Here is an 11,443-nt window from a genome sequence, read left to right as displayed (position 1 = left end):
CCCAGAGTTGGCGGTGGGTGGTGATGACTAGCTGCCTTCCCTATAGTCTTACGCTGCTAAATTAGGGACGGCTAGCGCAGATAGCCCTCTTGTAGCTTTGCGCGAAATTCAAAAACAAACAAACAAGCTTCCCAGGAAGACTTAAGACTACATTTCAAGTTTTATTGATATCCATCAAAAACTGTAGGTGTGAAAAGCGGACACACAGACCACGATTGTGCTTTGTATAGAGATTTGTACCTGCTTTAGTCAACCAATCATCGCATGTCGTTACAGCTTAAGTTTATTTATCGGTGAATATAGAAACTTCATAAGATTAAATGCATATATAGCCTATACTGAATAAACAAGCAAAATGAGATCTTAGCTTGGTTCCTTTTTTCTACAGTTATTCATATATAAAACTTAAATATACGTTGTATTAAAAACTATTTACAATTTTCTTCCGGGACAACAGATAATGTTTACAAATTTTGCTTATTTATGTTTTTATTATTATTTCAAGTAGATGTAATGCAACAAAATCTGGTTGCCATAGTGTCGTTCACTTAAATCGAATATTAAAAATTTAATAATGACACATTTGTTTTTTTATAAACCCACGTGTTCAAGTAAACACAATAGCAATTGTAATATTAGTCTTACACAACATATCTCTCCGAGATTTCTATTTTAATTACTTGATTTTACTTTTGGTTATAATCATTGTTTTAATCAATACTTGTATTTAAAGTTATTTAGCTATTCTAAATTCAAACATAATGTTGAACAATTTTAAATTCTCATAGCATTAAGTTAATATTATAAGAATCAAAGATCTGTAAATTAGTCCGATTACCTCCTCGAGATAACTTAAAATGATAGCCACCACAGTTTTTTTTAAAACATTACATAAAACTTTTATAAAAGTAGAAGTACACTAAATTAAACAAAGTAATTTGCACACTTGGAGGAGTTAGTTATCTTAAAGTACTGTCATCACATTATATAATAATACTCCACAGTAAAAGGGGTGCCTGAAATAATTACAGTTCTCTTAAATTTATGTATGTAATACCACTAAGGTGTAAATACTCTTACACCAACTAAAACGAGGCTATCTAAAGACAATACTTAGTTCATTAAAAGTTATGGCTTGAGATGAAAATTAATGGTATCTTAGTTCGTGAATGGGAAAAGAATTGTACGTGTAATGGTTTTTATAGGTGTCACCAAGAGAAAAATGAAGTTCAGTTGTTTAAATCATATTTTGTTTTGTTTTTTAAAATCACCATCTAAAAAAAACCTTCTCTCTCTCTCTCGTCTGTAAAGTTGAATACAGTAATTTCATTATAGAGAGACAACTTTTGAACAACGAGAGGTTAATTTAATTTCTCCTTTCACTTGAAAGCTTCTAGAAGATTGAATAAACCCAATTATTCTAGTCTAGGTGGCGTCCTAGCGTTCTTGGTTAAAAAATAAGACGAAGATGTAATTATTTATAAATTAAAAAAAATTTCGTGATTGTATAAAAGCTAGAAAAACAAACAAACAAAAAAAATCCTATGTTACAGGAACAGTGAGATTTTGTAAAGATAATGTACTACTCTATAAAGCTGGTTCTTACGTAACAAACGCATTTTTAGTTTGTGAGATGGCGTTGTGATTAATGAGTTACTGTAATTACTTGACTGTGTGTTTGTACCTAAGTAACAACAGTAGTCCTCTAGGCAACTCTGAGATTAATTTTAATGAAATGAAATTGCCTAAAGCCACTTATTGCATGCCAAAAGAATTTTGTTTTGTAAAAACAAATGCCCATTTTCAAAAAAGGGTTCTTATAATTCAATGAAGTAAAAAGCTCATGACCGAGTATCACGAGCTTAAAAGCTGTTTTAAGGTAGTTTATCTCATTTATCCGTCACAGAAACGAAAAACAACAAAGTGAAGTGTTTAATACACACGTATGTATTGTGCAGGAAGTTTCTAAAATTCTCTCTTTTTGAAATTTCTAGAGAATTTTAAATATTATTTTTTTTCATACTTCCTAATTTACAACGCGTTTTGGATGTATATATATATATATATACAGAAATACTTTCAATTAACTTAAGCAAACTCTCTCAGGTACAAGCCTAACAGTGTAAACATTAAACTCACACATCACGATCAGATATATTTTACAAATGATTTTTTTTATTGCACTTCCATGCGACTGAAGATAGAAACTCATTATTTGAACCGACAATCACAATACCGGTGCAACAGTTTCAGTTTCAAGATTAACAATGTTTTCTGAGAAAATCTCAAATCAATAAATGCAATAATTGGGACTTTGTCCTGTATATACTGTTTGTTTGTTGTTAAGCGCAAAGCTGCACAATGAGTTGTCTATACTGTGCCAACCGCGGGTATTGGGACTTTGTCCTGTATATACTGTTTGTTTGTTGTTAAGCGCAAAGCTGCACAATGAGTTGTCTATACTGTGCCAACCGCGGGTGTCGAAACCCGATTTTTTTGCATTATAAGCCCTAGACTTACACTGAACCACTAGGGAGGGAGGACTGTTTATACAACTGTTAGTTTATGGTATCTAATGGCAAGGATAATTTGTAAAAGAGCTTACGTTTTAGATTTTTTTTCGATGTACATAGTTTTTCTGTGTAAACTCAGCTTCAACTAACTGATACGTGACGAAGATGAAGCAATAATCTTTACTGATAAACATTTTAGCAAACTGAAGGCTTCGTACTGTTAAGCTCAGTCCTTAACATCTTGAGTAACAAATCACATAATCTTATTATTTGACTTATGTAGTTAATATTGGTGTATAAAAGACATTTTAATACTAGAAATCAACGACATTATAACACCGAATTTGTTATTTTTCTATAATTGGGCATTCAACGTTTCGCTTTACAGCTTCTTCAGGAGCATTCCACCAACACACAACCTTTATTGATGGATTTATTGTTAAGTTTAAGTCTGTAATAATATCTATTTGGTCACCTACCAACCCCCAAGTGATTCCAACAACAACAAAACGCGGTTTGTGTTTTAGTGGAACGCTCCTGAAGAAGTTGTAAAGTGAAACATTGAATGTCCAATTATAGAAAAATAACAAATTTGGTGTTATCAGGTCGTTTATTTCCAATATTAAAGTCGCATAATCGATTTAATAGTAGTTTATGACAAAATAGGTTAATTTGAATACAAATGTATGCTTACAACGTTTTTAGACAAACTTTGAATCTCTTAAGATATTGTGGTATCTAATTTAAAATAAAGTTTGAAACTATGTTAATAATGACTTGTAGTCTTATATATATGTGTGTAATTTACGTTACAAAATTAAAGATTTGATGCTTGAAAACTGGAATTAGTATCACCATTATATTGTCGTAAACAAAATCTTCCTTTATAAAACTTAAGGTGACTTAACCAGGGCAGCATTCAGGATTTCGGTTCTGGGAGGTGACTGTCCTATAAAAATACCCCCCCCCCCAAAAAAAAAACAACAAAACAAACAACACAAAAAACTTTGCTACCACCAATACTGCGCTTGGCTTACATCTAACAAAAATACCCCCCCCCAAAAAAAAAACACAACAAAAAACAAACAAAATAAACTTTGCTACCACCAATACTGCGCTTGGCTTACATCTAACATTTCGGGTGTTTTCTCTTTCTTTAAAAGTAATTCTGATTTTTAAACGATTTCTGGGAGAAAGCCCCATTACAATAATGCAATATTTTTTTTTCAGTATGAATGCACTTCATAAACATTCAAATTTGATCTTTCTCACTCCTTCGTATTTTAGCCGGAACGGTAGAAATCTCGGGGGTTATCCCCCAACACCCCTGCCTACGGGCCTGGACTTAGCTGTTCTGCAGCTAGTTTTCGCAGAAACGAAAAAGTAGTCCTGCTTTTCGTATTATTTGTCAAAGAGAGCTGTTGGTGTCCTCTTTTAAGGTTTATATACGAATTGACCACCATTGATGAGCAGAGTTCTCAATCCATTCTTGGGCTTGAAGATGTACTAGGCTTAGGATTAGCCTTAGACATCTTGGATTTATTGTTAAGTTTAAGTCTATAAACGTATAATATCTATTTAGACACCGACCTATATTATTCACTTGTTTATTCACATATTTTTTACAATCTTCATATGGCTTTATAGACTTAAAAAGGTTGATTTTCGCCTCCTGGCAGCGATGGGCATAGCACAGATAGCCCATTGTGTAAATTATGCTTAACAACAAACAAGAACTCATATTCGATGACGAGGAACCCACTTTGAGACTAATAATGGCTGGAGACGGCTTAAATGGGTGATGATGACAAAACCTTGTCGAAACGTTGTACATTTGCTGTCATGTTAAACTTATATTAAAGTTTTTCTTCATTACCCATTTAAGCCGTCTCCAGCCATTATTAAACAAGAACTCATGTTTTATTGTAATCAGTCTTTAATACGTACGGCCTTCTTTTCTACTTTGTTCACTTCATATTTAAATGGCATAACTTCAAAAATACGTTTTTTTTCACACGCCAGAATTAATTAAAATGACTAATGATAGCCTTGTTAATCTAAATGTCCCCAAGTGGCACAGCGGTATATCTGCAGACTTACAACGCTAGAAACTGGGTTTCGATATCCGTGGTGGGCACAGCACAGATAGCCCATTGTGTAGCTTTGTGCTTAACTACAAACAACTTATCATACTTAAAAGAGCTACAGGTGAATATCCACTTAACAAAAAATTGCAAATCTTTTCACTATTCAATTAAAACTAAATTATTATTCCATCAACGGGGTTTTAAGTAGCATAAATTTTCACATTAAACAAAATTCAATACATAATGCTTAACTAATGAAATTTAGAAGTTTCTGTTGTGAACGTATTCTGTTACGACTGTTACGTATTATAATTTCGAATGGTCTGAAACCGAGTTAAATGATAATTTAAATTTAGTAATTAGATATTTGCCGATATATATCTAATTTATGATATTTGCCAACAAGATTGATACACACAGTTTCCTTTGTTTTAGTCTACAAACAATAATACAATTTACAGTAACAGTTATTACAAAGAATGATCTATATACAAAAGTTTTACAAACTTACAACTTTTTAGTCTGGAACTTCCCTGATATCTTATCGAGGGTTCACGATAAGCGAGTTAATTTCGAGTTGATGTAGGTATAATTCATTTAATGGGGAGCTAGCTAGCCCTGTAGTTCACACTGATCGCACGCCGATTACAGGTCGAGTTTCCACCGATTACGTTAGGTAATATTTTCGTAAAAGTACTAATGTCAGATGTGAATCCACTGAAGTTAAATGGTTTGCAATGTTAGAAATTTATAAACGTTTCTGGTCAAATATCTGAAGTTATAGCTTACAGAGTTTATAGCAAACCAATTACAGCAACCCAATAATGGATACTCTTTTTTTTTGGCACGTCGCGTTGGTTATATTTATAGGCGTGTGAAGAGTTTCTCGAAAATTCAGATTAGTAACAATACTGATGCTAATACTATCGTTTACGTACACTCACGCATTGTTGATTCTTACACTCGAGAATCTTCTACAACTTTACAGAATAGGCGGGAATTTCGCAATACATATTTATCAGTATCAGTTATATACATTTCTAAATATAAAGTTAATTTAAATGAACATCGATATTAACAGAAACACATAATAATAAATCCGTCACACGTCGACCTCGAGTATTCTTCGAAAACAGATTAAATTGATCGGTACCAGGGAGAAATATTACATTAAACTCCAGTGTGTAATGATTATCGAGATTAATTGAACTTTGTAAGAATGATGTTACAAATTCCGAGTTACATTTGGAACTACTGTCTCCATTATCAACCATGTCTCATCTAATGGCAATGATTACGCACTACTGTAGACAGAGCCGTCGCTAGGTGCTAATAGATTCGGGGTTCGAGCTCATAGGCGCAGGAATTTTCGGTATTTCTGTATGATATTGATCATAGTTTTCTATTCTGATTTTTCAAGACACAAACTGGGATTCGGAGCACTGTCCCCGTGCCTAGCGACACCTCTGACTGCAGGACACTGAATGAGTCGATGTAATGTGCTTCTGTTAAGGAGAATGAGGTTGATTTGAGATGAGGTTAATTTGAGATCACTCATCTTATCTACTTTTTCACAAATTTTCCACTATACGTGGATGCCGGATTCTGAGACCACCTTCAACAGACCAAGAGCACAGAAGTCAGTTTGAAATGCATAAAGAAGACTTGACAGGTATGTAATCGAATGGAATTGATGGATTGCTGTGATTTGAGTTATTACTTCAGCCATCTTTCCCATGAAAACAGTGGTTGGTTTTGATGTGTGTCTGAACCTTGTGAACTCTTAACTTGTCAGTTCAAATCCTCGTTTATGACGTTATTAACGATAGAAGGCATTATTAACAGCTTTATTGCAATGTCTTTTGTGTTTTTGTTTTTGTAATTATAACCTTGCCTTTTTAGGATATGAGTGATATTCCAAATTGGATTCGGAGGTGTGGTTTGGAGCTGTACCTGTTCTAAATAAACTGATTTGAGAGATTTCTTGCAGTCCAGAGAACATTGAAGCCTTCCTGCTTCAAAATGTTGTATCATTTACTTAGTGATATCTCCAGGCGAATATTTTATTCAGAAATAGGGATTTAGCCATTAAACTATAGATATGGCGGCATCGTGTAGTTGGAAGGTCGAAAACTCGCCGTAAATCAAATATGTAGGCCTTAAACATTTCGCCCATGATTTCAAGCCGCATTTATAACGACATATCACGATATTATTTGCTTATGTAAATCGTTCTTATAAAGTGCTATTAATCCCCTGTAATTTTAAATACTTTAGGAGGAATATTATCACTTTTTCACTCCAAGAAAATTGTAATTGGGGTGTGGTTTAGGCCCAAATAAATTGAAAAAAAAAACAACTCAAAACTACATCGAGTATAAAGAAAAGATGAATACAATAAAAATCGAATGAAATACAGAACAAAAGAATATATTACAAAGTTAAAAAAATATGGGATAAAAAAATAAATTTCAATAAAATAAAGGAGGAAACCGGTACGTTTCATACATGAATCTACAAAAACATTGTAACAAAACGTTAAACAATCAACTTAATTAATTAAGTTGAATATAAACTAATCAGACCAGAGCTCATAATAAAAATTATACAGAGTTACACAGACCAGTTAAAATTATTTTAAAAGCTGAATTAAATTGACCAAAAATGCAAAGTAAAACTCAAAGTAAACACACTAAACTATAATACTGTTGTTTATTTGCCTTTGGACATTCGTGCAAAGCTACTCAGAGGCTATGTGAGAGACTAGTTAAAAACATGTATGTGCAACAAATATATAATGCTTCTAGAGTATGATAGCAACAGGAAATAGTTTAAAAAGTGGAAAACCCTGGATACACCCATCGATACTTGGACAAATTCTGTCGTAACAGAACAACATGGCGACATATAAGTTAATATTAAAGGTTTGTTTGTAATTAAGCACAAAGATATACAGTGGGCTATCTGTGCTCTGCCCACCACGGGTATCGAAACCCGGTTTCTAGCGTTGTAAGTCCGCCAACATACTGCTGTGCCACTGGGGGTGGATATTAAAGCGTTAGCTATTTTCCATTTTTATGTTACATCAACCCCCATAAGCTTCTTGACACTTTTTTTTTGTAAAATAAAACGTATTTGCTCTACCATGACACAACTGAAAGTTGATAAAATCGTTGTCATGTGTACTATTTATCCAAAATTAAAACGCTTGGAATGTTTTAAAAACTGTCCTTCGAGCCTTCAAACTATATAATTTTTTATTCATATTACTTCAATACAACGTGTTGATTGTGGTTCTGTAAATTACCAAGAGAGGGCTCTAGAAGAATGGAATCTGTAAAACCGAGCATACATTTTAGTTTAGAATGTACCATAAATGGATCGAATAACTTATCTTTGATTTTAGATATAAAGAAATACATTTCGAACTACTAACGTTAACACAGTACTCTAAAATATTTAAAGTTATACTACAGAACTACTAACAATTTTGGATATAGTTAAAACTCACACTGTCAACACCTTTTATACAATGAAAAGTAAATTTAATATAATAAGTACGTAAACGGGAGTCCTTTGTGGCATTGTCATTTTAATTAGGAACATGAACTCACTTCTTATAAGAATCATAACATAGTTTGAATGAGAAATAGGCATAAATAGATTTGGTAGCCGAAATTCAATTTCGAGAATCATACGACGCATATAATTTCATGATAAAAGGTGCTCCTTTATGTATTTGCCTCAAAGTTGGCTAATTGCTACGCTTCTGCAATTAGTCGTCTCTCATCTATTTACATAGTTCCTGAAGAGGCGTTCTTGGGGGCCTTATTAAAATGGAAATCTTCCTAAGGGAGCGAGGTCTAATTGAAATAGGGAGCGATAATAACCTGGTTGAAATACAAATACGAGCGATGCAATAAATCCAGCTATGTCCGTGTTTCTTTCGAAGCTTTATGGTTTGGTTGTTCTTTATTTTCTGGAAGTAACCATTGAAATTGCTCATTAGCTCTTATTACTGTACTTTAAGAAAAAGAATTTCTAAAAAAAAAGTCTGAAAATTAGGAGTATATTATTTGCACGGAAATGATTTTAAAAGAATGAGCAGTAATTGTTTTTTTTTTGTTTAGGTGCAATTTTTTTTTACAATTATTTGAGCATCGAGAACTGTACTTAAGTTGGAGATTTAAATGCTGATGGTTTGGTCTGTGGAGTTTGCAATATTCGGTGAAATAAAAATGTGTTAACAGTAAAAAGAACGTGGACATTACTTCAGAACAGAGCATTCTCAATAAATTAAAAGTATCTGTAAAAAATGGTAGAAGTAACACGACTCATAGACACCGAAGTGGTAAAACAAAACGATGCATTCGTGAAAAAAAATGAACCTTAAGGTTTTTCAGGTAACTCTTTCAAACCTTCAAAAATCAATTGAATATGTTACATAGAAATATAACCGATTTTTAATTTTCCAAATGATATTTCACTTCTTTGCTCCCTGCTCCATTTAATTCACTTTAGTTTTTGCTTCTACTATCGTTTTTTTTTTATAAACATTCCTATTGGCTCATTTTATTTCAAATGATTGGTTTCCATAGCAATGGACAATTCGAGATGACCGGTAAAAATAAGCTAGTTGTATTAATCTAAGCTTAGTTACCAAAAGTCTGTTGAATTATGACGTTCAAACACGGAAAAATGCATAATCATGTGGTCTTACTTAGGCTTTAGACATAAAATGTCAGCTGAAAGTTGCATGATTTGTTCTGAATTAATTCAACTGATGCGTGTGAAGGGTTCTGATTCACTATAAAGGGTAAGAATCAAGCTTCATAGCATCGTGTGCTCTCGTCATAAAATGTAATTGTTCTGACTTAGAATATGTCAAAATTTTCCATCAAGACGATCTAGAATAAGATTGCCTAATTTAGATTAAGCAACTCCCAAGGAGGTCTTAAAGATCAATTTGAATTGACGTATACAATCTGGTACCACATGATGCAACTGGAAATGAGCTGTTCTAAACGGAAATGACGGTTAAGATTGAATCGAAGACGCAGTAAGCGGAATAGTAAGAAACATGTATATTTAGGTAACATCGGACTAGCAATGTAATATCGAATGACATATACGCTCGAGAGTAATCATGGACGACAGACACACAAGTGAAGAACATCTGCTGCTAACTCGCACGAGTCATTACGTACATCATTTTATCGATAGGCTTAATATCTGTCACAAAAACCAATCAAAGCAACATGTGACCAAGGACAGTTTTATGACAAGATTACATGAAAATGAAACATCAAGAAACTTTGTTCATCGCACATTTCACCGTAAACTTGTTCATATTTTTAAATGCGTGCTATCAATGCTGTAACGTATGTAAAATTCTTAATATTTTGAAATGCTAATACATTCACAGACTTTAAGCATTCCCTTCTCCCAGTCGATTTACTATTAGCTTGTAATATATATATATATGATAACCAAACTTAAAATGAAGTAAAAAATATCAATTATTCTACCAGAACAAATTACTCAAACACATTGTGTATCAATATAAGACGTTTCCAGAAGTCTGAAAGCAGTTCCCGAACAATTTGAGAAAAAGAAAAACAGTGAAATCCCTCATTGTAAACAAAAATAGCGAAATTCTTAGGAATATCGATTTATCGACAATATAACTTTGCCAGGATGCAAAATTTCGATTTTTTAGCTGTCTGCTGGTTCCTTACTAGACATAGGCAGCTTTGTTATCTGTTATTTGTTTTCAACAATACCTTCCGTTGTTAGGCTTAACATGAAATATAGTTGAAAGTGATTTACTCGTTCTACACGATTTTTTTTTACCAATTCTTCATTTTAATACAAACTTCCAGAATTTGGTATTTACTGTGAAGCCTGAAAATAATTAGATGCGCCAGAAACGTTGCTTTTCATAGTTTTAAGCTATAATTAAATCTATTTGTGAATTTTTCTATATTTAGGTTTAGCGAAAATTAAACAACAACAATGGAATGGAAACAGAAGATACAAGAGATGAGTGTTCCATGGGAGTGGATTATCACTAAAAACACGAAATGAATTAATTATCTACAAGCGATTGAAGGAGTGTTGAAGTAGTCATGAGGTGGAAATGTAAATCAGAACAGCTTTTGGGAAGAGCGCACAGAGCATTGCTTATTAGATATTAGGACTGAAGACACTTGTTACATTGTGATATGCAAGTATAATTTTTGTAATCCTTTCGTAATTAAAAAAAAAAATTAACATATTTCTATTCATATAAAATCTAAAAAAAATCTTCTGCATTTGTCCAGTGCAGGTGTAGAAACAAACGTCTCCTCTGAAACCCAGCAACCAGTTGAAATTACAACAAAAAAGCAACAAACCAGCTAGTGTGCATATTAGAAACATACACATTTTCGCTTTGTTTAAAGATTTTGATTTATTTGCTCACTTGTGTGTAATTATTTCTTTTGCTGTCCAAGTTAAATATATTCTCTGCAGAACATTTCCGAAATCTGCATTTTGCGAATACGTTTAAGTTTATCTGCTGAATACCAGTGGACCTAAATACTGCAGGTGAAGTACTGTTGTACTCTTCAGGTTCACTGACGTCCAGGTAGGGATGAAATTTCACAATAATGGCAAAGGTTGAAATGATTTGTTTGTTAGAGAACAATATATACACGGGCAGCAAAGGAAGATACAAACAATAATGGCAAAGGTTGAAATGATTTGTTTGTTAGAGAACAATAGATACACGGACAGCAAAGGAAGATACAAACAATAATGGTAAAGGTTGAAATGGTATATTTGTTAGAGAACAATACATAC

Source organism: Limulus polyphemus, unplaced genomic scaffold, assembly GCF_000517525.1.
Source record: "Limulus polyphemus unplaced genomic scaffold, Limulus_polyphemus-2.1.2 Scaffold243, whole genome shotgun sequence".
Taxonomy (NCBI): Eukaryota; Metazoa; Arthropoda; class Merostomata; order Xiphosura; family Limulidae; genus Limulus; species Limulus polyphemus.
This window is presented reverse-complemented; position numbering follows the sequence as displayed.